General features: G+C 40.4%; 1 long non-coding RNA gene across 13 annotated transcripts in view; it reads left to right on the top strand.

Moving 5' to 3' along the window:
- The first annotated feature begins 327 nt into the window (after positions 1–327).
- The window catches only part of LOC140195099 (uncharacterized), a 58,162-nt gene continuing 31,307 nt past the window's right edge, over positions 328–27,182 (top strand). For 3 of the 13 annotated variants that reach the window (XR_011885365.1, XR_011885361.1, XR_011885355.1), the window contains exons 1-3: positions 332–468; positions 5,494–5,560; positions 7,494–7,574. This is a non-coding gene — a long non-coding RNA (uncharacterized lncRNA). Of the gene's footprint in view, positions 469–1,650; positions 1,948–5,493; positions 5,561–7,493; positions 7,575–9,548; positions 9,706–10,607; positions 10,649–27,182 lie in introns of all 13 variants that reach the window. The other 10 variants (XR_011885363.1, XR_011885359.1, XR_011885356.1 and 7 more) reach the window with 9 other exon arrangements.

Raw genomic sequence — 27,182 nt, 5'->3', positions numbered from 1 at the left:
CAATTAATATCTCAGTTAATGAAAACAATTCACATGAAGGTGGGATGTATTAAAGGGTTAACAATCGTTTTCATTTGAAAAGTTACATATTTGTATAAAAGTTACAATAAATACGGTTGCATTGCACACTTCTTCAATCCATCAGGCAGCAGGCTAACTCTGGGCTCAATCTTGCAATCATTTGTAACTAAGGGTTTTTGATTGCCCTTAGTTCCTCCATGTTAAACAGTTTGTTTCTTTTTGACTGTTACACAGCAACAACATTAAGTCGCTCTATTTCAATGCTGCCACAATCTGCAGTTCCACTTCCGGCTTCGCTGCAAAACACTTTCTTCCTCCCTTTCAGAGATTACAGACAGCTAATTTGCCTACACCTCCTCACCCTGCTGCCTACTGAGGACTCCATTCCATTCTCCCATTTTCTCCGGCTCTAACATGCATGTTCTGACGATGAGACATTTCACACAGGTACTTCTATGATACTTTCTTTTTTTCTTAACCGTGGTTTCTCTTTTATCATTGTTGATGGTTCTCAATTCTATTTCCCACACATCTGTGCCCTTCCTTTTTCCTCTCATCCAGAGCAGTGAAAGACCTCCCTTTGTTCTCACCTTCTACGCCACATCCAGTAATCATCTTTCAGTGAGACACCATCACCAAACCTGTCTTTCTCTTGCCTTCTCTTCCAGCATTCTGAAGGGACTATTCCCTCTGTGACTCCCTGGTGCACCCTTTCATCTCCATTTATTCACTTTTCCATGCCACTGCAGGATGGTCAACAAATGCTTTTCTCCTTATCATCATCCTGCATCCAAAACATTCATTCCAGATGAAACAGCAATTCACTGCCACATCTTCTAATTTATCCAACTGTATTTGAATGGCACATTGGAGAAACCAAACACAGAATAAGTGACCATCTTGCAGAATGCTACTGTTCAGACTGCAGGGGTACCCCTGGGTTTCCGGTCACCTGTCGCTTTATTCTGCATCTTATTCTCTTACTGATCTCTCTGAATTTGAACTTCTGTGCTGTTTCAGTAAAGTTCAATGCAAATTTGAAAGGTCAGCTTCTCATCCTCTGTTTAGGCATGTCACAATTTTGGAGACTGAGTAATGAGTTCAACCACCAAAGATAAATGATCTCCATGTTTATGTTAAAACCGTTCTCATGTACAGTCATCAACTCCTACCATTAATTCAAGTTTTCCTCTCTCTCTACAGATGCTATCTGATCTTCTCAGTATTTCTAGCTTTCTCTCTTAGTTCTAAGTTACATGAACTGCTGTTTTGTGTCTAACAGTTTAAATGCAGGCAGATAGGACTTGGTCAGGAAGACACATTGTTTGACATTGATGTGTTAGACCAAAAGGCTGTTTCTGTGCTGCATAACTTTATGACTCTGACCAAGTTGAAACCTTATTTTTTCTTTGCTTTACTTATTCTTCCCTCTCTCCAACCCTTCACCAGCTGTCTTGGGCAGCACTATCAGTATTTATGTTATCTACGTCCTCTTGGTCATCACCCTATCAAATATTCTTTTTGCTTTCACCACTCATCCCCCTCTCTGGAATGGGCTTGGTGTCTCACTTTTCCGGGTCTAACTGAGAACTCACCAACATGCAATCCTGTCTCTCTCTTCACTGACAGAACCTGACTTTTGTGGATTTCCAGAACTTTCAGGTTTTAGTTCAGATATGTAGCATCTGCAGTTTTTGAAGATTTGTGGTGATAGAGCTTCTACTGATCATGAAACACCAGAGAAATTCATTGATGAGTTTGCCAAGATCATCGCTGATGAAAATCTAACACGCTGAATGACTGCATCACTATAAATGTGTGGTGAACAAGAGTAAGACATAGACTGCTTACCGGTAACACATAAATTCAGAGTCGGGAACGATGGCAATGCCAAACAGGCACTGACGGTCCACTTGGGTGGCAGAGGTAGTGGTATTAATATTTTTAATTATTATATAAAACTACGTTCATGGTATACGTATATGTAATCTAAATGAAGTTTGTGTTTAGACTTAGGTCCCACCCTCAAGCTATCTCATTATATTGGTGCAAATATTCCAAATCCAACAAAATCCAAAATCTGAACGTTCGGACAGGCATGTGGATAGGGAGAGAATGGAATTAGAATCAGAAACAGGTTTAATATCATTGGCATATGTCATGAACTTGTTGTTACATGACAGCATTACATTGCAATACATAATAATCAAAGCTGTAAATTATGGTAAGAAGGACATATATATTAAAGAAGTTAAATTAGTTAAATTAAGTAATTAGTACAAAAAGAGAGGAAAAAAAGTAGTGATGTAGTGTTCATGGGTTCAATGTCCCTTCAGAAGTCAGATGGCAGAGGGCAAGAAGCTATTCCTGAATCATTAAATGTGTGCCTTCTGCCTCCTGTACCTCCCCCCTGATGGTAGCAACGAGAAGAGGGCATGCCCTGGATGATGGTTGTCGTAAATGACTTATGCCACCATCATTAAAGAAGGATATATAGACCATGTGAAGACAATGGAATTAGTTTCAATTGCCATCATGACTGGCACAGATATTATGGGCCAGCGGGCCTGTTTCTGTGCTAAACTGTTCTATGTTCTATTCTTGAAATCCAGTGTGGCTAGCTTCTGACCAATTGATTGACTCTTGAACTGATGGGTGGTATTGCTGACAATGCTGTTGAGTAGCACATGTCAGTAACGCGCTCACCAATGACCAGGCTGAGCTTCCCTTAGGCCACTCACCTGCACACCTCATCATTGTGTCCAAACATGTATCAGAGAGCTGAGTTCCAGTGGTGAGGGGAGAGTTAGTGCCCTTTGCATCAAGCTGGTATATGGCCCAGTATGGCATCGAGGAGCCTTGGTGAAACTAAATTTGGTGGAATTAACTGCCACACTCAGAGTATTTGGTATCTGGAAATAACTGCCTGTGGAAGTGGTGGAGGCAGAAGCAGTAGCGACATTTATGACCCATTTTGACTGTTACTTGAATGAGACAGGCATAGAGCAGGGACTCCCAACCTTTTTTTATGCCATGGACCCCTACCACTAATCCAGAGGTCCATGGAGCCCTACCTCTAACCGGGAGCTCCATGGAGCCCTACCACTAACCGGGAGCTCCATGGAGCCCTACCTCTAACCGGGAGCTCCATGGAGCCCTACCTCTAACCGGGAGGTCCATGGAGCCCTACCTCTAACCGGGAGCTCCATGGAGCCCTACCACTAACCGGGAGGTCCATGGAGCCCTACCTCTAACTGGGAGCTCCATGGAGTCCTACCACTAACCGGGAGGTCCATGGAGCCCTACCTCTAACCGGGAGGTCCATGGAGCCCTACCATTAACCGGGAGCTCCATGGAGCCCTACCTCTAACCGGGAGGTCCATGGAGCCCTACCTCTAACCGGGAGCTCCATGGAGCCCTACCTCTAACCGGGAGGTCCATGGAGCCCTACCACTAACCGGGAGCTCCATGGAGTCCTAGCACTAACCGGGAGGTCCATGGAGCCCTAGCACTAACCGGGAGGTCCATGGAGCCCTACCTCTAACCGGGAGGTCCATGGAGCCCTACCTCTAACCGGGAGGTCCATGGAGCCCTACCTCTAACCGGGAGCACCATGGAGCCCTACCTCTAACCCGGAGCTCCATGGAGCCCTACCTCTAACCGGGAGGTCCATGGAGCCCTACCTCTAACCGGGAGGTCCATGGCGCCCTACCTCTAACCGAGAGGTCCATGGAGCCCTACCTCTAACCCGGAGCTCCATGGAGCCCTACCTCTAACCGAGAGGTTCATGGAGCCCAGGTTGGGAACCTCTGGCACAGAGGGATATGGAATTAGTGCAGACAAGTATGAATAGGCACTGTGTCTGGCATAAACATGTTGGGCCAAAGGACCTGCCTCTACACCTTAAAACCCTGCGTTTATGATTCCACAGCAGGTATCACACACCAAACGCCGGAGCCATAAACTGATTACCTGCTGAGTGCTTTTCATCCTGCAATGCAAACACGTCTAGGTACTTACACCAAAGTGTATTTCCTGAGATTCATTACTACTGTGCCAGCACACTGGTCCAAACTCTCACTTCAGCTGGAGCTCCTGAAGCAATGGACATGGAGCATAGAACATGGAACACTACCCTTCAACCCACGATGTTTTAACCGTCTCTAATGTCAATCTAACTCTTCCCCACCACATAACTCCCCATTTTTCTTTCATCCATGTGCCTATCTTAGAGAGTCTTTAATGTCTCTAATGTAACTGCCTCTATCACCACCCCAGCTGGTGCTTTCCAAGCACCTTCCACTCCCTATGTAAAAACACTCTGATAGCCTCCTGTGCTTTCCTCCAATCGCCTTACGATTATCCCCACCCCATCATATTTATCATTTACGGCCTGGGAAAAAGCCTCTGGTTGTCCACTCTATCTATGCCTCTAATATTGTGCACCTCTCAGCCTCCCTATCTCCAAAGAGAAAAACCCTAGCTCACTCAACCTGTCCCCATAAGAGATGCTTTCTAATCCGGGCAGTATCTTGTTAAATCTCCACTGCTCCCTGGAATGCCCGTCTCGCTGCTGCTCAGCTTGGTTCTCAGTGAGCCTTGCCTGTTGGCTGGTCCGTGGTGAGCAATGTAGCTGCAGAAAGTGCAGTAAGTGTGGGTGTTGCGGGGAATGACAGTGACTGCCCATGTGTTGATGGGACTGACCAGATCCCGACAGTCTATCACACCAGCAGCTTACATTGCATCTAACAGGAGATGGGGGTGGGGGCGACCGTAGAATCCAGGCTGGGTGTCTCTGCATGTAACTGGTACCGCCAATCCTCAGCAAGCCCCAAAGTTTTCTGAAAATATTTCTGAAAAATTGTCAACTCTGGAAATAACATAATTGAAAAATAAATATAACCAGAAAGTTAGAGCATAGAGCATAAAACATTACAGCTCAGTGCAGGCTCTTTGTCCCACAATGTTGCACAGACCTCTTAACCTACTTTAAGATCATTCTAACCCTTCCTCCTACATAGTTCTGCATTTTTCTATCCATGTGCCTATCTAAGAGTTTCTTAAATGCCCTCATGTGTTTGCCTCTACTACCAGCCCTGGCAAGGTGTTCCGTGCACTCACTATTCTCTGCATAAAAAACCTCCCTCTGACATTCCCCCTAAACTTTCCTCCAATCACCTTAAAATGATGTCCCCCCCCAGATTAACCATTTCCGCCCTGGGGAAAAAGTCTCTGGACATCCAAAATTTTTTGAAGATACTCTATTTCAAGGGAACAAAAGAAGTAGCTAACTCAGTAGTATAGCTACTCAAAATCTCCCTTGAATGAGACTAAAGAAAGCTGTTACTTTCATGACAGCTCTCAAGAGAACAGTTGCTTTTGCTCCAATTCCCTCTACTTATTTCCCTTTACCCTTGTCAGTTACACTGGACAAAGTGCTGCTTCCTGAGAATTTTTTACTGTTTATTACAGACAGCCTGAAGATGAACACAAATATAATTTCAGACTACTTGTATCACATAGGAATTTGGGGAAATAGGTAATTAACTTTTATTGAATTATAATTGCATAATGGTGCTGACGTTTTGCAATAGTTCTACTAAGCTAAAAATGTTTTGTTGATGATTTTCATTTGTATTCAGTGTCTAAGGCTTCTCACTTAAGTTTACAACAATAATCAGCCAGCAATGATGGATTCCATTTGCCCTGATACCGTTTTTCCATGGCCCCAATGTCCTGATGAAACCTTTCACCATGTCCATCACCGACAGCGCCAAGATTTGCAGGGAAGAAGTCTAAGTGGGAAGGCAGAAAATGGATCTTTAGTGACACTTTGCACTTCATAGTTTTATATGCTTGAAGCATGGTTTCAACCAGCTATGCGTAGTCGATGCTCTTTAGTTGCCAAGAAAATTCTCAATAACATCGTTGAATATCTTCCATGCAATTTTCTCCAGTCCCACTAAAAGTTCTTTGAATTGCCTGTCATTGATGACCTGTTTGACTTATGGACCAACAAAACTGCCTTCCTTATTCTTGGCATCAGTTATTCTGACTTGGATTATGAATTAAAATAACAAATATAGACGATTTAAAAAAACGGTGCTTGATAGGGAAATTTCATGGTGATTTTCATGATCAGCAGCCTAAAATCCATAAGATACACCCAAAAGTCTTCAGGGAGCACAATCTTTGTTGTCCATTGTTATTCTCTGGCACATCCCTATCTATTCCCTTTTGATTTTTTAAATGTTTTTAATTTTTTTAATGGGAGGAAATCTACACTCAGGATTAATACACAGTTCCCAATAAACCTGCCAGCTACTTTTGGGATTTTCTTCGAAATAGGAGCTTCCAGAGGAGATCCTCACTGTAAAGGAGAGAACATGCAAACTCTGACACAGACAGATTCATACAGATTTTAAATACTGAAATATTCTTTCAGCTGTTTAAAATCTACCAGTGCCCCAAGATTCCAATTATCTATTGATCCACATTTACTGATTTATTTTATTTAGCAATACAGTGCAGAGGAGCTCCTTCTAGCCTCTTGACCCATGCTGCACAAGCAATCCCTGACAATCCTAATTTAACCCAAATGTAATCACAGGATGATTTACAATGACCAATTAACCCACCTGGTGTGTCTTTGGACTTTGGGAGGAAACTGGAGCATCCGGGGGAAACACACACATTCCACAGGGAAGACGTGCAGGGACTCCTTGCAGAAGGTGCCGGAACTGAACTCTGCACTCTGACACCCTGAGCTGTAATAACGTCGCGCTAACCACTAAGCAACCATGGTATGTTCCTGTCAACCCGCGTTCATTTCCAGCCGCTGCCCGTAGGAGTCTGTACATTTTCCCCATGACTGTGAGGGTTTTCTCCTGGTGCTCCAGTTTCCACCCACAGTCCGAAGGTGTGCCGGCTAGAAGGTTAATTGGTCATTGTAAATTGTCCCATCATTAGACTAGGACTGAATCGGGAGATTGCTGGATGGCGTGGCTCAAGGGGCTGAAAGAGCCTATTCTCTCCTGCAGCTGAATAAGTAAATACGTAAACAAATAAATAAACAAGGTGCCATTTGGCTGAGTAAGGGAAAAAAGTGAATGGATTAATTGAAAATTCTTGAATTATGTATTTTAGAGTAAATCTAACATTGGCACTTGAACAGAAATTATCTTGACAAAATAATTGAATGGATAAATCATTTAATTACCTTGGCAGTACAAACATTTGGAATAAAACAACGTTCAGCTCTTCTCTGATAAAACCACAATATCGACATCAACTCACAAAACTACTCTCTCTTTAAGATTCTTAGTTTCCTTTTACTGAGATAAATCATTCTACCGTTACAGCCCTGCCTGTTTGTTCTCAAGTGTTCCTTTTTTCATCATTATGACCTGATTTAAAATAGATCTTGAATGGATATACTGATCACATTTTAATATCAATCTAAATGTCTTGAGGATTTCATCATTTGCAAGCATCTGTCTGTGTTACTGAAGTATTCCCTGGACTGTTCTCTGACTTTATGAAGCTTCTTCCTTGTAAGTATAAGATGCATGCAGTCTTTCAATGCTGCAACACTTTATTGCTGAGTTTTTGGTCCCACATTAATTACTCTATGAAACTAAAACCAATTATGTTGTTTGTCGTCTGTTCAATATTCACTTTACGAAAAGGTAGCTGCATCTTAACTTAATGGCTCAGATCACTACCAATTTGCCTGAAACTGTTTTCTAGTGTATTGGACTTAAGTGAAATTTGATTAGAAAATGAAAATAAAAAAAACTGTTAAATATTTCATTAGGATTTGTTATAAAACTGTGATTAATACAGTGAACACAATATTTAATGTAAATTTTATTTGAGAGCATATATTTTATGTAATTCACAATACAAACTTCTTTTTCTTTTTTAAAAAAATCATCACAAACTTAGTAAAAATAATAGCTTTCACTCTCTGAAGTGTTCACAAATATATTAATTTACTGCTAAATTAGTGAAAACATCAAGATAATGTTAGATTTAAAAATTATTGAGTAGGAAAGATTGATTGGTAAAAAAGTACATTCTAATATACGTGGTAGTGATAAGCAGTCAAGTTTAATTAACACTGCATATCCTGTAATTCTTGACATGTGTCAACAATTGCTGTAGTGAACTGCAATTACTAATAATGCACATCAGCTTTCTTAAATGATTTTAAATGATTTTATGTTAAAATACATTTTTTGGCATTTTAAAGTAGTGATTAATTAGTGTAATAGTGATTGATTGATTAATTAATTAATTAGTGATTAAAGTAGTGTTATATGTACGTCATACAATAAATGAAGATTTTTATACAAAGTGCTTATGTGATGGCGATAAGATTATTAGTTCATAGTACTAATACCCTACTTCACTACTTCATTTCTTCTGAAATAGCTTTATCTGGATTTGAGAGTTTTATATTTTAAATGATTTGAATGAAATCTGTTGAACAATTAGAAAGAGTATAATAGATAGATGTTAGAAAGAATATCTTTAATGTTGGCTGAGTATTTAGATCTCTCATTTAGGAATCTATATATTTTATTTTCTATCTTTGATAATTAGATTGTATCTATTAAATATAAAGTTTAATTTAGTTATTTCAAGTAAAATGTAGATAATACAGAGTGAAATAAAAAATGCAGTTGCTGGAAATCTAAAATAGAAATAGAAAATGCTGGAAATACACAGCAAGTCGCATCAGTGGGAAACAGTCACTATTACAGTTCAGAGACCCTTCAGATAATATAAAAATCTGCTCAGTTTTAGTGGTCTAATATATTTCAACAATATTTATATTTTCAGAACTTAAAATGATTCATACATTTTTTTCCAGTTGCAGTTTTAATTGAGGAAGTCAAGGAGACTTCTTTCTTGTGCAGCATACACAATGCTGGAGGAACTTAACAAGTCATTGTGTTCTGGTTGTATGATTTGGAATACGTTGGCTGAAAGGGCACTGGAAGCTATTTCAACAGTAACTTTGAAAAGTGAACTGGAAATATAACCAAAAAGAAATAATTTCCAGGGCTATGTGGAATGCCCTGAGGAACTAAAGAATTAGCATGGTGTAGGTTCAGATGTCCCAGCTTATGCTGTATGATGTTATACTACTACAAATATTTTTGGGATCAGAACCTGCTTTTTAATCCCTGACATACAGTATGTCATGTCATTTGTTGTTATGTGGCAGCCATACAGTGCAAGGGATATTAATTAGTACAACAATACCGTGAGTTAAGTTTTCTTTGTTGTCATCCCTCTGTTTACATGCCATTAGCTGGAAATATTTCTGTATCAGTTGCTTTTGTTGCATAACATAATTGCATTCCCATCTTTCATGCTGCTCATATGTTACTAACTTTTTGATAAAGTAACTTGGGAAGAAGCACATAGTCAGCACTTTTATTGACAGAGAGGAATTAGTTTAAATGGTCACTAAAATAGCCAATATTTAAATTGCTTTCACTAATTGTCTTTTAAAGATGAGATGCCTTCTTACACCACTCTGGTCAGTCTGAAGATATTTCCACAGTGCTGCTCTCCCTGCTGGTTTTCCTGGTGGCAGATGTTGGGGTTTTGTGAAATGAGAGTGAAATGCGAATGGCAAGCTGCTATAGAGCATCTCCTAGATGAGCCCAGGTGTGTTGTCAATACAGAGAATGAATATTTAAGGAGGTGGACAGATACCAATTGAGCAGGGCGTTTTATCCAGAATAGCACTGAGACTCTTGTGTGCTATGGAGATACATGCATTTAGGCAACTGAAGAGTATTTCATCACACTGCTAAATTATGCCTTGTAAATGGTCTGAGGTATCTGGAGTTTTGTCACATTTACAAAACACAGAGTCTTTTGCGAACTCTCCATTTATGTGCTGGTGCAGTTAAGGTTCTGGTAAATTGTGACCTCCAGAATGTTGGTGTTGATCTCTAGAGATTTGGCGATCGTTAGATAGTTACTGCAGGTTCAATCTTTTTGGGACTGATTGTTACCTGGCGCTTCTGTAGCGTGAATGTCACTTGGTTGAAAGTTGACTATAAAGAGAATTAAATGGCCGAAGTTTGACAACTGTGATAGCATGGACTAGAGGAAGAGGTTGAGATAGCTCAACCACTCAGAACCTCAGTTTGAAATCACTACTGTGCAAAATTCAAATGTAGCATATTGACTGCAAATAATATATTACAGGTGTTTTAATGTGAAAAGTAACATTATAAAATGTCCCACATTTTATGGTTTGTTAGATGAAGAATATTTTTTCATTTCATTAGAAAAATCTTTAAAAAATTCTCAATGGCTTGTTAATTTAAATTTTTAGAAATGATTAATGTGTTTAAAAGAATTTGTTTTCATACATTTTTAATAATTAAATTAAAAAAAAAATTTTGAATACTTGAGAATTGCTGATAAGTGAGTAAAAGTTATAAGCCTTTGACAATTCCTGCTCAGTCTGTAGATGCCGCTTAACTGACTGTCGATTTATTTCTATTATTTGGATCAGGATGGTTTTGTCCTCACGTTTTGTCCTGTTTATGCCTCAGGTTCCGAAATCATTGAAGGTCTCGGCCTGGTGATTATTCATGTAAGATCTTTTCTAAAACTAATATCAGCAGCAAACAGTGATGGATTGCTGTGCACTGCAAGATCCGGATGAAAATGACTTTTCTACCAAAATTGATTTTTCACTGCAGTGAAGTGTGGATTGCTTTCCATTAAGAAATTAATCTGGACATAAAATGATAGGATTCATGTCTTGTACTGAGGAACATCAGAACAACAATGCCATAACCACTGTAATTTTGTATGAAAAAACATTTTCTCAGCTTTAATTAACCTCATTAGAGTTAACTTTTAAAATTCGATAATTTAACCAAAACAAGAAAAAAGCTAAAAACCATTAGAACCCATTAAATAATCTGCACATTTGATATTTACTTAAATAATCCAGAAATCTGAGAATGCCTGTATTTTACAAATATTTTTTCACTACAGTGTTAAAGCTGTCACAAAGGCTGAATTATTCACATCTATTTGTGTAGTTAAAAGACATGATCTATTTTATGCCTTTAGTTCTGCTTGTTAAAATTTCTTCTGTTACCTACTGTAAACTATTTGTCACATTTAATTATAAGTAGAAATGCAAAAAAAAGCTTCTTTATTTATTGTACATTTACATTAGTAGGGATATGATTTGTAAAATACTCTGCTGTTCACTTTCATAATTAGGTATTCAGTAACCACAGAATCCTTTGCTCGTTGTTATCCTCCCTAATAAGTAGGTGTTTTTTGAACCTCCCCCACTGGATGCTTTCAATGGGTTGGTGACATTTCCTTTTTTGTTACTGTATTTGTGTTTAATTCCCCTCAAATTCATGCTGCCTCAGCTCAATCAGAGTGTATGTTCATTCTACATTTCCCATGGAATGCCCCATCTCATAGACTGTCTTGAATCTTCAACTTTAGCATTTTTACAAACTTTAGGTTCAACTTCCATAAACTTCTGAAATCAGTCCAACATTTTAGGTATAAAGTGCACATGCTTTCTGCTCCAAAATAATTCGCACATTCTACCTTACTCTTGTGAAAGTCTCCCTCTGTCACTTCTTTTTTGTGTATGAAAGAACATTTTGTGGTGTTAGCAAATACTGTATAGTACAAAATATTAGTTTGATCACAACCCAGGTACTAAATTCAGAACTGGGTTTCCACTATGGAAATTACAATACATTTACAAGATGAGCATATTGTACATTAACTAATTAAGGTCAGAAATGATAAGTTATAGTTACCAGAAGAGTTGGTGCGATTGTTTTAAACAGAAAAAGCTAAGAGGAGAATTAGACCAGTTTTTAGAAATCATTCTAAAGTGAATGGGGGAAACCTATCTCTTCCATTGAGGGGAGAGTGATGAAGAGGGAATTTAGATGAAATTTCTTTACACACATAGGAAATGTACTTTAATTGATTTGAAAGGAATGAATTTCAGAGGGAAAGTACAATGCGCTATGCGACTATCCCAGGTGTTTGGCTCTGCCAGCTGGGGATAAATTTCTCGGCACCAACATTTTGCTACTTGAACTGGTTGATTCAGAGACCATTACATCTTTCAGGGAAACTGAGAAATATCTGAATCACAAAAATATGCAGGATTGCTGCAGAAATGCAGGCAGTGCTTTTAATTCCATGGAATTGTAACCGGGTGGCACAATAGCAAAGCGGTTAGTGTAACGCTACTACAGTATCAGCAATCACAAATCAGGGTGCAATTCCCGCCACTGACTGTAAGAAGTTTGTTCGTTTTTCCCGTGACCGCATGAGTTTCCTCTGGGTGCTGTGTTTCCCTCCAACATTCCTAAGGTACACGGTTAAGGTTAGTGAGTTGTGGGCATGCTGTGTTTGTGCCAGAAGCTTGGCGACGCACGTGGGATGCCCAGCGCACTCCTTTCTGATTTGGTTTGACGCAAACAGTGCAGTTCACTCTATCTTTCGATGTTTCAATGTACATGTGACAAATAAAGCCAATCTTTTTTTCTTTCTAATTTGTACTGCTTCAGCATTACTCAAACATACACAGTTTTCATTATTATTAACGTTTCATGGATCCATCGACTTTCAGCAGGTGCAAGTTTTTCCTGACAAGAGTTGATACTACTTCAATGTAAGTTTTTAAGTGGCATTAATTCCCATGGTCAGAGCTTAATTAACAAGTGGTATATGCTCAGCCCTTTCATTCTGCCTGATGTTTTGTAGCAAAACTGGAAATTTAAGATGTGCAGTAAATAGCACATTTATATTCCATAAATATATTTGTATCACACACAAACATCTCACCCTGCAAAAACTCATTTCAGGGAGGTAGCACCATCAATTTGCGGGAGACTCCCAGAACTTCCGGGAGAGGTGAGAAGCCTGCGATAGAGTAGCTCCTTAGCAGCTAGCCAGCTAGTTTAAATAACGTTAGCTATGCTAATGAATGAATGACACCTGTTAAACTCACCTCAACATGTCTTTTACAGTCTTAACCCACCATGGACAATAGAAAAGTCACTGTTGCAAACAGTGCAGCGAGCAACACTGTCATTATTTTTGACCCCTGTTAGGCAGGGGTACACTTTAGTGTAGTCTGTGGTGACGTACGTTTTATATTTTCTTTTTTTGGAACACTCTGCCATGGCACTCTCTCTCTCTTTCTCTCGTGCTCACTCTCTCTTTCGCTCTCTCTCTCACTCTCTCTCACGTGCTCTCTCTCTCTCTCTCTCACTCGCTCTCAAAAAAATCGATTTCCAGTATATTGTATATAATTTGCGGGCATCAGGAAGCCACTATCAATATGTGGGAGACTCCCAGAACTTCCGGGAGAGGTGGGATGTCTGCACACACAAAATGCTGAAGGAACTCGGCAGGCCAGGCAGCATCTACGGAAAAGAGTACAGATGATGTTTCGGGCTGAAACCCTTCAGTAGGATTGGAGTGAAAAAAAAAGGGGTCCGAGTTAGAAGGTATGAGAAGTGGAGGTGGGGGGACGGGTGAAGTAATGAGTTGGGAAGTTGATTGGTGAAAGAGATACAGGGCCAGAGAAGAATAGGAGAGGACAGAAGGCCAGAACAAAGAGCACATGGTTGAAGAGTCAGAGATCACAGCGGGGGAGCAGTGAGAGAGGGTTTCACTGAACTCCCGTTGAAGGGAAGATTTAAACTTCTTCAGTGTAGGCAACCCTGGAAGAAACTTCACAGTGTAGTAATCCATCACAAAAAAGAGAAAATCTGCAGATGCTGGAAATCACAACACACACAAAGTACTGGAGAATCTCAGCAGGACAGGAAACATCTATGCGAAAGAGTACAGTTGCATTTCGGGTTGAGACCCTTTATCTATGGAAAAAGGTATAGTCAACATTTTGGGACAAGACCCTTCGACCATGTGCTCTTTCTTCCCTGGCCTTCTGTCCTCTCCTATAGATCCCGCCCCCCCACCCTTCTCCTGCCTAGTATCTCTTTCACCGATCAACTTCTCAATTCTTTACATCACCTGTCCCCCTTCCCAGGTTCACCTATCACCCTGAGTTTATCTCTCCCCTCCCCTCCCCTCACCCTCTAACTCTGATTCCTCTTTTTTCTTCCACTCCAATCCTGCTGAATGGTTTTGGCCCGAAATGTTGACTGTACTTTTTTCCAAAGATGCTGCCTGGCCTGCTGAGTTCCTCTAGCATCTTGCATGTCTTACTTGGATTTCCAGCATCTGCAGATTTTCTCTTGTTTGTGATAAATATATTTGTGACTGGTTTTGAAAGTTCTAAGTTAGGTCAATGATCTGCAGTCCACGTTGTACTGAAGAACACAATATCCATCATACAACCTTAAAAACTGATGTAAGCTTAAATTCTGAAATGAAGTGTCAGATCAGCAAGGATTTACATGACACTTCAAATTAACTTTAAGTGTCTGGAAAACCAACCAATAAGATAAGATCATGGAAAAGGTGCCCTAGGTTTCAAGACAAACATATAGAGGAATGTTTCCTTGCTTAAATATTTGCAATGAACTTAGTAAAACAGTTTTTCCATTTTCATTGTTTGCCCAAGCCAAAGAACTCATCACTAATGGAATAAAAAGAGAAATTGCTGTACTCATCATGTCTGACAGTATCAATGGATGGAGATCAAAGAATAGGGAAAATTCTGGGGTCTTGGACATTACTCTCCTTGCGATCAAACCACATTATTTAATTGGTCATTTTGCTGCTGTTTGCGAGCTGCTCTGGCTTTTACCTGTGTTGGAATATTAATCACTGGCATAGTTCACTGTGTAATACAACTTGAACAGCTTTAATATTGTGAAAAGGTGAAATGCAAATGTACGCCTTTTCAAAAAATTGATTGCTGTTTCATACTTGATGATTTCATTTCAATTTCTGTGGTCATCCCACCCTTAAATTCACAAAACTGACTGTTGTCACCTCCCTCTATCCATAAGCTCATCATTGCCCTCTCAGAACTTGGCTTGGTGATGGAGCTAGGGGGTGGTAGTTGAGGGTTGTTTAACAGATTGGAGGCCTCTGACCATGGTGTGCTGCAGAGACTGGTGCTGGGTCACCTGTTGTTTCGCATAAATATTAAAGATTTGAATGAAAATGCATGTGGTATGATTAGTAAGTTTGAAGATGACATCAGGTGGTGAGATAGCGGACAGTGAAGAAGGCAGTATAAGGTTACAACTGAATATTGATCAACTGGGAATGTGGGCAAGGGAATACAGATATAATTTAACTCTGCCAACTGTGAAGTGATGCCTTTTGGGAAGTTAAACCAGGGCAGAACCCACACTATGAATGTCATAACAGACAACACCGAAACAATGGGATACACGTACATATTTCTCTGAAAATGGGAACACATGTAGGTAGGCTGGTGAGAAAGGCAAATGGCATGCTTGTATTCATTGGCTGAGTTATTGCAAATAAGAGTTGGGACGTCATGTCACCAACTTACAAAATGGTGGTTAGGCCGCACATGTTAAGAAAGTTGTAATTAAGCTTGAGAGGGACCAAAAAAAAATTGACAATGATATTGCCCGGATTAGGGGGCTTGAGATATCAGATGAAATTGGATAGTTAAAAATGAGAGGGAATAAGCTTAAAGGGCACCTGGGGAATATCTTTTTTTTTTGACACAAAGAGCAGCTGGTATCTGGAATGAGCTGCTGGAGAGTTGGTGGAGGCAAGATTTAACAACATTTAAAAGGCATCTAGACAGTGAGAAGACCAGAGAGGGATACGGAAGTAATGCAGAAAAGTGAGATTAGTACGATAGGCATAAATACGGTTGGCCAAAGGATCTGTTACTATGCTGTTCAACTCTCACGCAAACCTGCAGTTTTTGAGGCCCCTCAATTTTTATTTTTTGGTATCTTCTCTACCTATAAACTCTTCTATCATTTCCAGCTCCACTGTTAGATCTGACACTGCTGGAAGTTGTTTGACTCTTTGATCTGTGTCCTATGAAACAAGTGGTGGAATCTGCAAAATTTTTGGCTGTAATAAAAACTGGGATTGAAATGAGACATATAGGTCTTTCGAATACTTTAAGATCTTCAGCAGTCCTTGCTTCTCGTGAAGCCACCTTAGATGAGTGAGGGGAGAACCTGTGGAAAATTGGACAAAAAATTAAGCAATGTTTAGTTTAAATATATTGTGCTCCTTAAATAAATATTGCAACTTAATCATTTGAATTAGCAGCCTCTGTGAATAGCATTATTGTTGAAACTTTAGTAAGCTCAAGCTGGCTGACCACAAGGGGAGATGCTTGTCTTGTACAGGAAACACCTGCTACAGTGTTGAGTGGAGATAAAAAAAACTGCCAAATGTTCTTCGGAGATCTAAGACACAGTAATCGTTTTTATACAAGTTCATAGATAGAAAACAGAGCATTTTGAGGTGTGATGAAGCTTGCTATCAATGAAAAAAAAAGTCTGAAATTCAGAAGTACTCTTTTGTGTTACGTGTTTCACATGCACCACCAATGGTCAAGAAGATCAAGTGGGGAAGAGAACTGAAACCCATCCATCATCTGTTCAATGCCTGAGCCTCTATTTTTTGATGCTAGAAATTTCTTATTACTGGAAGAAAGCAGTAGAGTTCTTCTGAGAAAGCATCTGCATTCACAATAAGCGTCTGTGTCTGACATGGAGTCACAGAGCACCATAACACAAATACAGGCCCTTCGGCTCATCTAGTCCCTGCTGAACTGTTATTTTGCCTAATCCCATTGACCTGCTACTGGATCATAGTCCTCCATACCTCTCCCATTCATGTGCTTAAAAAAAACTTCTCTTAGAAGCTTGCAATCAAGCTCACATCCACCACTTTATTTGGCAGCTCATTCGATACTTGCACCACCCTCTGACTGAAGAAGATCCCCTACAGGTTCCTCTCAAATATTTCTTCCTTCACACTTAATCTATGCCTTCTAGTTCTCGTCTCGCCCAATGGCAGCGGAAAAAAGCTTGCTTGCATTAGCCCCATCTATACCACTCATAATTTTGTATACCTCTATCAACTCTCCTCACATTCTCCTTTGCTCTGGGGAATAACATCCTTACACATTTTCTTTATTCAGAGTGAACTTTCACTAGGCCGCTCAATGGAACTTGTTTAAAACAGCCAGTGACCATAGAAATGGTGAGACTGTCACTTATAATGCTAGAGAGCTGCGCCTTGAAGTCCAGATTTTCTGTTGAGTGATCCAACACAGCTGAATTTACCATCGGTGAGCTAGGGATAGCACTACAGGGTAAAAGGAAGGTGTGCTGTCACTTTCAGTAATGAGAATACTGAAGCTGCAAACCGCAGATGGCCACGTGAATGCAATATCAGACACACTGAAACACACATAAAAATGCTGGAGGACCTCAGCAGGGCAGGCAGGGTCTTGGCCCGAAATGTTGGCTGTTTATTTCTTACCATGGATGCTATCTAACCTGCTGAGTTCCTCCAGAATTTCGTGTGTACTGCTCTTGACTTCCAGCATCTGCAGAATCTCTTGGGTTTATAATTTCATCTCCAACACCAAGTGGCAGATCAGGATAAAGTAACTGATACATTGGTGCTACTTTCTAAGTTCAGCAGATCTCCAAGCACAGAACAGAAAAAGCTAAGAGTACTTTCAGCAGAATTCTTGGTGTGTTATTTTCCAGAAATTTCAGCTTTATTTGAAATTTCCTTTGCTAGATGTTCTTCATAAGTTAAACACTCTCTGAGAACATATGCCACAATCTGGCTACCAAGGTAGCAAAGAATCACAGCCATTGAAAGTAATGAGGATCTGACGGGATAGTGTGACTGTATTATTTATGAGAAGTTTAGATAGGGTAGATAGTCCTTTTCCCAAAATGGAAATGTTTAATGCTAGGAGGCATCAATTCATGGTGAGGGGAAATGTTAAAGGAAATTAGTGAGGCAAGTTTTTTACACAGAGCATGGTATATGCACTATCAGCAGAGGTGGTGGAAGCAGATATGATGATAATGTTTCAGATCGAGCAGATAGAGAATGGAGGGATATAGGCTGATTCAGGTAGTTTAAATTAGCATCATGGTCAACACAGACATGGTGGTTCAAAAACCCTGCACTGGACTATCCTGTGTTTTATATTCTGTATTCATACTCAAGAATGGAGGAAGTGAAAAAGATACTGCACTGAAAATGAGTGTGGATAAAAAACCAAAAATGGTAATTGTTGAAGTGGTAGACAACACAAGATAGGAGGGAATTACCAATCAGTGATATCAGAAACCTCAGTGATTACAAAAAGACATAGGAGATCTTCATTGTTAATCTATTATCATGGCAGAGTCCATTATTGAGGACCTCCAGCACCCAGGGCATGCCCGTTTCTCACTGTTACAATCAGGTAGGAGATACAGAAGCCTAAAGGCGCACACTCAGTGATTCAGGAACAGCTTCTTCCCCTCTGCCATCCGATTCCTAAATGGACATTGAAGCTTTGGACACCACCTCACTTTTTTAAATATACAGTATTTCTGTTTTTGCACATTTAAAAAAATCTATTCAATATACGTATTGATTTACTTGTTTATATATTATCATGTTTTATTTTATTTATTATCATTGCTTTCTCTCTCTACTAGATTATATATTGCATTGGGCTGCTGCTGCTGCTGCTAAGTTAACAAATTTCACGTCACATGCCAGTGATAATAAACCTGATTCTGATTCTGGTTCTGAGATAGAGAGGGTAAAGGTGCTTCGAATGAGGCCTTATGTGAGTGCAAAAAATTAACCCTGTTAATAGAAACAGGATTAGAAACTTGAGTGATAATGGCAAAAATTCAGCCCTGCCAAAGGGTCTTGGCCCAAAACGTCAATTGTACTCTTTTCCATAGATGCTGCCTAGCCTGCTGAGTTCCTCCAGCATTCTGTGTGTGTTGGCAAAAACTACTTGCTAGTGGGACAATTAACATTCTATTTAACTAAGTTACGCAGAAATCACAAGCAACACACATCAAAGTTGCTGGTGAATGCAGCAGGCCAGGCAGCATCTCTAGGAAGAGGTACAGTCGACGTTTCAGGCCGAGACCCTTCGTCAGGACTATCTGAAGAAAGAGCTGGTAAGAGATTTAAAAGTGGGAGGGGAAGGGGGAGATCCAAAATGATAGGAGAAGACAGGAGGGGGAGGGATGGAGCCAAGAGCTGGACAGGTGATTGGCAAAGGGGATATGAGAGGATCATGGGAGAGGAGGCCCGAGGAGAAAGACAAAGCGGGGGGGACCTAGGGGATGGGCAAGGAGTATAAGTCAGAGGGACAGAGGGAGAAAAAGGCGAGTAAGAGAAAGAATGTGTGTGTATAAATAATGGATGGGGTACGAGGGGGAGGTGGGGCATTAGCGGAAGTTAGAGAAGTCAATGTTCATGCCATCAAGTTGGAGGCTAACCAGACGGAATATAAGGTGTTGTTCCTCCAACCTGACTGTGGCTTCATCTTTACAGTAGAGGAGGCCGTGGATAGACATGTCAGAATGGGAATGGGATGTGGAATTAAAATGTGTGGCCACTGGGAGATCCTGCTTTCTCTGGTGGACAGAGCGTAGGTGTTCAGCAAAACGATCTCCCAGTCTGCGTTGGGTCTCGCCAATATATAGAAGGCCACATCAGGAGCACCGGACGCAGTATATCACCCAAGTCGACTCACAGGTGAAGTGTCGCCTCACCTGGAAGAGCTGTCTGGGGCCCTGAATGGTGGTAAGGGAGGAAGTGTAAGGGCATGTGTAGCACTTGTTACGCTTACAAGGATAAGTGCCAGGAGGGAGATCAGTGGGGAGGGATTGGGGGGACGAATGGACAAGGGAGTTGCGTAGGGAGCGATCCCTGTGGAGAGCCGGGGGGGGGGGAGGGAAAGATGTGCTTAGTGGTGGGATCCTGTTGGAGGTGGCAGAAGTTACGGAGAATAATATGTTGGACCCGGAGGCTGGTGGGGTGGTAGGTGAGGACCAGGGGAACCCTATTCCTAGTGGGGTGGCGGGAGGATGGAGTGAGAGCAGATGTGCGTGAAATGGGGGAGATGCGTTTGAGAGCAGAGTTGATAGTGGAGGAAGGGAAGCCCCTTTCTTTAAAAAAGGAGGACATCTCCCTCGTCCTGGATTGAAAAGCCTCATCCTGAGAGCAGATGCAGCGGAGACGGAGGAATTGCGAGAAGGGGATGGCATTTTTGCAAGAGGCAGGGTGAGAAGAGGAATAGTCCAGATAGCTGTGAGAGTCAGTAGGCTTATAGTAGACATCAGTGGATAAGCTGTCTCCAGAGATAGAGACAGAAAGATCTAGAAAGGGGAGGGAGGTTTCGGAAATGGACCAGGTAAACTTGAGGGAGGGTGAAAGTTGGAGGCAAAGTTAATAAAGTCAACGAGTTCTGCATGCGTGCAGGAAGCAGCGCCAATGCAGTCGTCGATGTAGCGAAGGAAAAGTGGGAGACAGATACCAGAATAGGTACGGAACATAGATTGTTCCACAAACCCAACAAAAAGGCAGGCATAGCTAGGACCCATAGCTAGGACCCAATCACAAAATCATTCCAACCCTGTGCCGTGAGAGATTCTGCAAAGTTGTAAGTCTGAATTCTATATTCAGGGGTCATGAGAAACAACTGCAGATATATAGTTGCTCTGTAAGATCTGCTTTGGCTTTCCTGCTTCAGTTCATTTCTTGACCATGCACTGCTGAACAAATTTGCATGTAGACTGAAGGATGAGCACACCCAGTTTAATACGTAACATTGAAGATTCAATATTCAGTTAAGCATACAAAATAGCTACCTTTGTACATCGATGGAAATGATCTCTAAAAATGGGAAGGAATTTTGACCTTAAAAGTGGTGTAGCTTAACGTAGTAACTCCCACACTAGTTTGGGCTGGGTGAATGTGAATAGTATGAAGAGCAGATTTTGTGGGAAGAGCTGCTACTACTTCAATGAGACTCACTCAGGTCACCCAAGTTCAGAGCAGCCATGTGGTTAACTTATGGGAAGCAAGAACATGTAGCTGGAAGATGTATAAATAAGATGTGATTAATGGATTCTTAACCTCTAAGGGTGTCCAACGTTGTCCGACATTGTCCAACATGAGGATTTCGGATGAAGAGTATACATTTATTCAAACATTCTTCACAGAGTATATCTCGTATTTACTATAAAAAAAGGTGTAACTCAGAGAGCAGTTAGATACATGATACAATCTGCAGTAACAACCACGGTTTACAACTGATAATACAGCGACTGCCGGATCTGCACTCTACCTCCTTCCATACGCACAGCAGGTATGTATCAGCATGAAGAAAGGACTGTTGTTATGAGAACAGCCATTCTATCAGTGAGTGTCAGCTGCAAAGGTTATGCTTGATGAATAGGATGCAATTGGTGGTCAATGGCCGATTTCATTTTGACGGATTTAATCCATTTCTATTTACACTGACAGTTGTGGAGTGGCTTTTGGGGTTGAACTCTTGAACTCTGGGATATATACATTGATTGTATACAACCAGTCTTCAGCAATGAATATGATGAATCTGCAGAACAAAGTTTTAATCACCTATATGAGCTGTGGGACTTCAATTCGGCTAGGACTGCAGTTGTGTTAGACAGTAGGGAGTGTAAATGGTGACAATTGTTTGTTATACAGGCTCTTGGCCACAGTGATAGACAATGCTCTAGGTTTTTTTAATCAAATGGCAGAGGCTAAATTCTACTTCCTTGCTGAACTAGAGCCTCTGCAAAGGCATCTGTTCTCTTTCATTGCTATGTGGCTGTTCTTGGGTCTGGACATACAGCATGTAACATTGGGCCTCCTTGGGTAATGAAAGGACCGACCTACAGAAATCTGACCTTAAGCTGATTCTCACATCATTTTTAAAAGAATTTTAGGATAGGAAAAGTAACTACAAAAATGCAAACGTCTTCTGAAGTTATGGAATAGGGGAAGGAGCTGGTTAATTCACACGACAACCAGTCTTCAGAAACTGCTTACGTGTAGTCTCTCCATAATAGTCAAACAGACACCATTGTCTTTTAAGACCAAAGCTGCCAGTTTACAGCAGGAGTTAAATGGAGAGATTTACTTTGGGAATAAGTTAAAGTAAGTTATCTAACAATGTGACATCCCTTGGTACATTAATGCCATTGAACTTCTCTATTGGATGTGGGACACTTCTGATTCTGTATCATTGTAATTACAAAGGGAAAGATAATAAATAAATGTTCATGTTAATTGAAATTGTTCCTTAATTTCAGAAAATTGGTCTATGGACAGTCCTCAGTATTAGAACCTTATTGTGACCTTGAGACTACTGTTATATGAGCACATGGTCACTGTCACTAACTTTAAGAAAAATAAGCTTTGTCTTTAGGGAAATAGAAAGGTGATATCAAACTCCCAAAGCAATATTACGTATAGCCAATGACAATAGTTTACAGACTGACAACAGGCATCAATCAAACAATACAAGAGCAGGAGTTTCAATCTGGTTCTGAAACACAATTTTTTGCATGACCTGCTTTAGTTTTCCGTCAGTGTAAGCACTTACAATGGTAGCAGCTTTAAAGCTTATAAGCAATTGCTGTTTTTAATTGTCAAATCCCATTAAATTCTTGTCTTTTGCATTTTTAATAGTAGTTTTCATCCCCCAAATCTAAGCATTTTATGTTATTCTTCCTTCCATTCTCTCCGTTTTCTCCCTTCTCTCCCTTTCAGTAGCTGAGTCTTCAATTGGTCAAAGTCCTGCTTCCACCAGTTCTCCTCTGGTACTTCATTTCAACCTTGCAGGGAGGAGAAAACTAGACAGAATTCTATCTGATGCTGTTGAACTACACCCACTGCTAAAGTGTGTTTAAAATGATATCGGCAACTTCCTGCTGATCAGGCTTTTACTTTGTAAATCATAAATCAATATTAGGAAGGCAGGGAAAGGCAGGAGAGTATGTTTGTAGAGCAATGGAGTTCTAATAAAACCTGGGAATATGGAGGTTTAGCTGAATTTAACTACAGGAAGTCCACTTTTATAATCTCCTTCCTGCCTAGTTTTCATAACTGTGAGATTTATACAGGTTTATATGAACTATACGGCAATATAATGTCATCACATTGGCAGATCTGGGTTAACAGGTTTCACTTCAAATTCTTTGGCTATCCCCAATGCTGAGAAACATTCACAAACTGTTAAAAATCAATAAAGCAGTTCAGTAAAAATAAAATTATTATAAACATTAAATAAAATAGAAAACTTTAAAATATTTCAAATAGTTAGCAGATTTATATACATTCAATTAAATAAAAAAATTAAAATGACATATATTATGCATGACCTTCAGAAGCAGAATCAGTGGGCAGGTTTGCCCTCTGGGGAGTTTCAACAATTTCATTGCCTCTTTACAACTCTGTTCTTAGTATTAATGTTTCATTTGCACATTTTGTCTTCTTTTACACATTTGTTTGTCAGTCTTTGTTTATATATAGATTTTAGTAAATCCAATTATATTTCTTTATATTCCTGTAAGTTCCTGCAAGGACATTAATCTCAAGTTAGTATATGATAATATATATGTACTTTGATAAAAAAAATTGGACTTTGAATTTGAAATGTGTTTGGGAATGCCTCAGCATACAGCAGCCAGCAAGCTCAGGACTTCAGTACTGATAGGAGAATCACATGTCAGTGGTGCTTACGCTGAGAAACACAGGCACTTCAGAACAGTTAGCATTACCTGGAAGTTTCTGGCCCTCATGTCAATCTTTCTATGTGATCTCTGCTTGTCAAAAAATCAATCATAACCATACATAGCAAGCTTAAGGTAAAGGAACCCTTAGGAGACAGTGATCATAATATGATAGAACTTGCATTGCCATTTGAGAAAGAGAAGCTGAAGTTAGATATATCAGTATTATGGTGGAATAAAGGGAATTACAGAAGCTTGAAAAAGGAGCTGACAAAGTTGATTGGAGGGGGACACTTCCAGCGATGACAGCAAAGCAGCAATGGCTGGAGTTTCTGAGAGCAATTTGGAAGTGTCAGGATAGATACATCCCAAAGAAGAAGCAGTATTCTAAAGGAAGGATGCTGACAAGGAAGAATGCCGTGGCTGACAAGGGAAGTCAAAGCCAACATAAAACCAAAAAAGAGTGCATACTTCCTCAGAATTTTTTTTGTTTATGATAGACCGCTTGAAGCTGAGCACAAATATAATTTCAGACTACTTGTATCACGTAGGAATTTGGAGAAAAAAGGAAGTACCTTTTAATAAATTATATGTTTAATTGCACAACAGTGCTGGTGCTTTGCATTAGTTCAACTAAACTAAAAATGTTTTGTCAATGATTTTTGTTTGTACTCACTGTCTGAAGTTTCTCGCTTAAGTGTCCAACAATAATCAGGCAGTATTGATTAATTCCAGTTGGCCTGACACCGTTTCTCCATGACTGCAATGTCCTGGTGAAACCTTTCACAGTGATCTTCATGTTCGGTAGCCCATAATCCATAAGTTGCACTCAAAGGTGTTCAGGAAGCATAATCTCTGTTGTCTAGTGTAATAAAACAAAAATTAGTGAGAAGTTAGAGAATTGGGAAACTTACAAAAGACAGCAGGAGGTAACTATAAACAACCATAAGAGGAGAAAAGACTAAATCTGAAGCTAAGCTCGCTAATCATTTCAGAGAGGGTACCAAAGGTTTTTTCATATATATAAAAAGAGAAGCGAGTGTAGATATTGGACCCCTGGAAAATGATGCTGGAGAGGTGGCAACGGGGGACAAGGAAATGGCAGATGAACTGTATCAGTCTTTGCTGTGGAAGACACTAACAGTGTGTCAGAAGTTCGAGAGTGTCAGGTGGAAGAAGTGAGTGCTGTTACTATTACTAGGGAGAAGGTGCTTGAAAAACTGAAAGGTCCGAAGGTAGTTAAGTCAACCGGACCAGAAGGACTACACTCCAGGATTCTGAAAGAGGTAGCTGAAGATATTGTAGATGATTTAGTAATGACCTTTCAAGGACCAATAGATTCTGGCATGGTTCCGGAGTACGAGAAAATTGCAAATGCCATTCCACTCTTCAAGAAGGGAGGGAGGCAGAAGGAACGAAACTATAGGCCAGTTAATCTGACCTCAATGATTGGGAAGATGTTGGAATTGATTGTTACGGATGTGGTTTTGGGGTTCTTGGAGGTACATGATAATACAGGCCAAAGTCCGCATTGTTTCCTCAAGGGAAAATCTTGCCTGACAAATCTGTTGGAATTCTTTGAAGAAATATTAAGCCGGATAGACAGAAGAGAATCAGTGGATATTGTGTACTTAGATTTTCAGAGGCCTTTGACAAGGTGCAGCACATGAGGCTGCTTAACAAAATAAGGGCCCATGGTATTGCAGAAAAGATACAGGCATGGATAGAGCATTGGCTGATTGGCAAGAGGCAAAGATTGGGAATATAGGGAGCCTTTTCTGATTGGTTGCCAGTGTCTAGTGGTGTTCCACAGGGGTCAGTGTTGGGACCACTTCCTTTTACATTGTATGTCAATGATTTGGATGATGGAATGTATGGTTTTATGTCCAAATTTGAGGACAATACAAAGATACTGTAGGTGGAGGTGCAGGTAGTGTTGTGGGAGCAGGGAGGATGCAGAGGGACTTAGACAGATGAGGAGAATGGGCAAAGAAGTGGCAGATGGAATACAGTGTCAGGAAGTGTATGGCCATGCACATTAGTAGAGGGAATAAAAGCAAAGACCATTTCCTAAACGGGGAGAAAATTCAAGAATCCAAGTTGCAAAGGGAATTGGGAATCCTCGTGCAGGATTCCCTAAAGGTTAATTTGCAGGTTGAGTCAGTGGTGAGGAGGGCAAATGGAATGTCAGCATTCATTTTGATAGAACTAGAATATAAAAGCAAGGATGTATTGCTGAGGCTTTATAAGACACTGCAGAGGTCTCACTTGGAGTATTGTGAGCAGTTTTGGCCCCTTATTTAAGAAAGGATGTGCTGAGATTGGAGAAGGTTCACAGAAGGTTCATGAGAATGATTCTGAGAATAAAAGGCTTAATTATGAGTAGTGATTGACGGTTCTGGGCCTGTACTCGCTGGAATTTAGAAGAATGAGAAGGATCTTATTGAACCCTATTGAATGTTGAAAGACCTAGCCAGAGTGGAAGATGTTTCCTATGGTGGGAGAGTCTAGGATCAGAGGGCACAACCTCAGAGTAGAGGGATGTTCATCAGAACAGAGATGAAGAGGAATTTATTTAGCCAGAGGGTGGTGAGTTTATGGAATTTATTGCCACAGGTGGCTGTGGAGGCCAGCTCATTGGGTGTATTTAAGGCGGAGGTTGATAGGTTTGTGATTAGTCAAGGTGTGAAAGGCTGTGGGGAGAGGGCAGGAGATTGGGGCTGATAAGGAAAATGGATCAGCCGTGATGAAATGGCAGAGCAGTCTCGATGGTCTGAATGGCATAATTCTGCTCCTATGTCTTATGGTCTCAATGGTCTTATAACCAACACTACGTATGACTGAAAAAGAGTAACAGGAGACACAAGAGCCTGGAATGTGGAGGGCTCTATCTCGAAAATAGCCAAACTACTGGAGGAACTAGTTAAGCAATGAACTCAAATATGGACTGTGGATTAAATCTGAAATGCATCGCTGAACAACAGGTGAACTAAGTTAATTGGAAAACACTGCGGTTAATTGGAAGACCTGACAATGCTGATTTAAATTCACTATTTGGGTGCCTGTGGTGTGGATGTGAAACTTGTGTGCAGTTCAAAGGAAGCATTGTGGATGAATTGTAAATATGGAATTGTCCTTTGATCTTTAGCCCATAAAATGTTGTGTAGCGTTGGGTTGAGGAGGCCTTTCCCCCTGAGAGGAGTACCAATATGATGACTGCTGTATCTCATTTTGTCAAATAAAGAGAGTGCCTTGTATCTATCAGTACTTCTCTCCAGTGACTTTGTTCATGCAACAATTTTTGTGTCAGAAGTGGGATATCTTGCGACTCATCGTGTGGAAAGCATTCTCAGCAGTCTAAGTGGGTGATTGTTTTTAAAATGAGCACTCACACTCGGACCT

Source organism: Mobula birostris, chromosome 3 (genome assembly GCF_030028105.1).
Source record: "Mobula birostris isolate sMobBir1 chromosome 3, sMobBir1.hap1, whole genome shotgun sequence".
NCBI classification, from domain to species: Eukaryota; Metazoa; Chordata; class Chondrichthyes; order Myliobatiformes; family Myliobatidae; genus Mobula; species Mobula birostris.
This window is presented reverse-complemented; position numbering and strand designations above follow the sequence as displayed.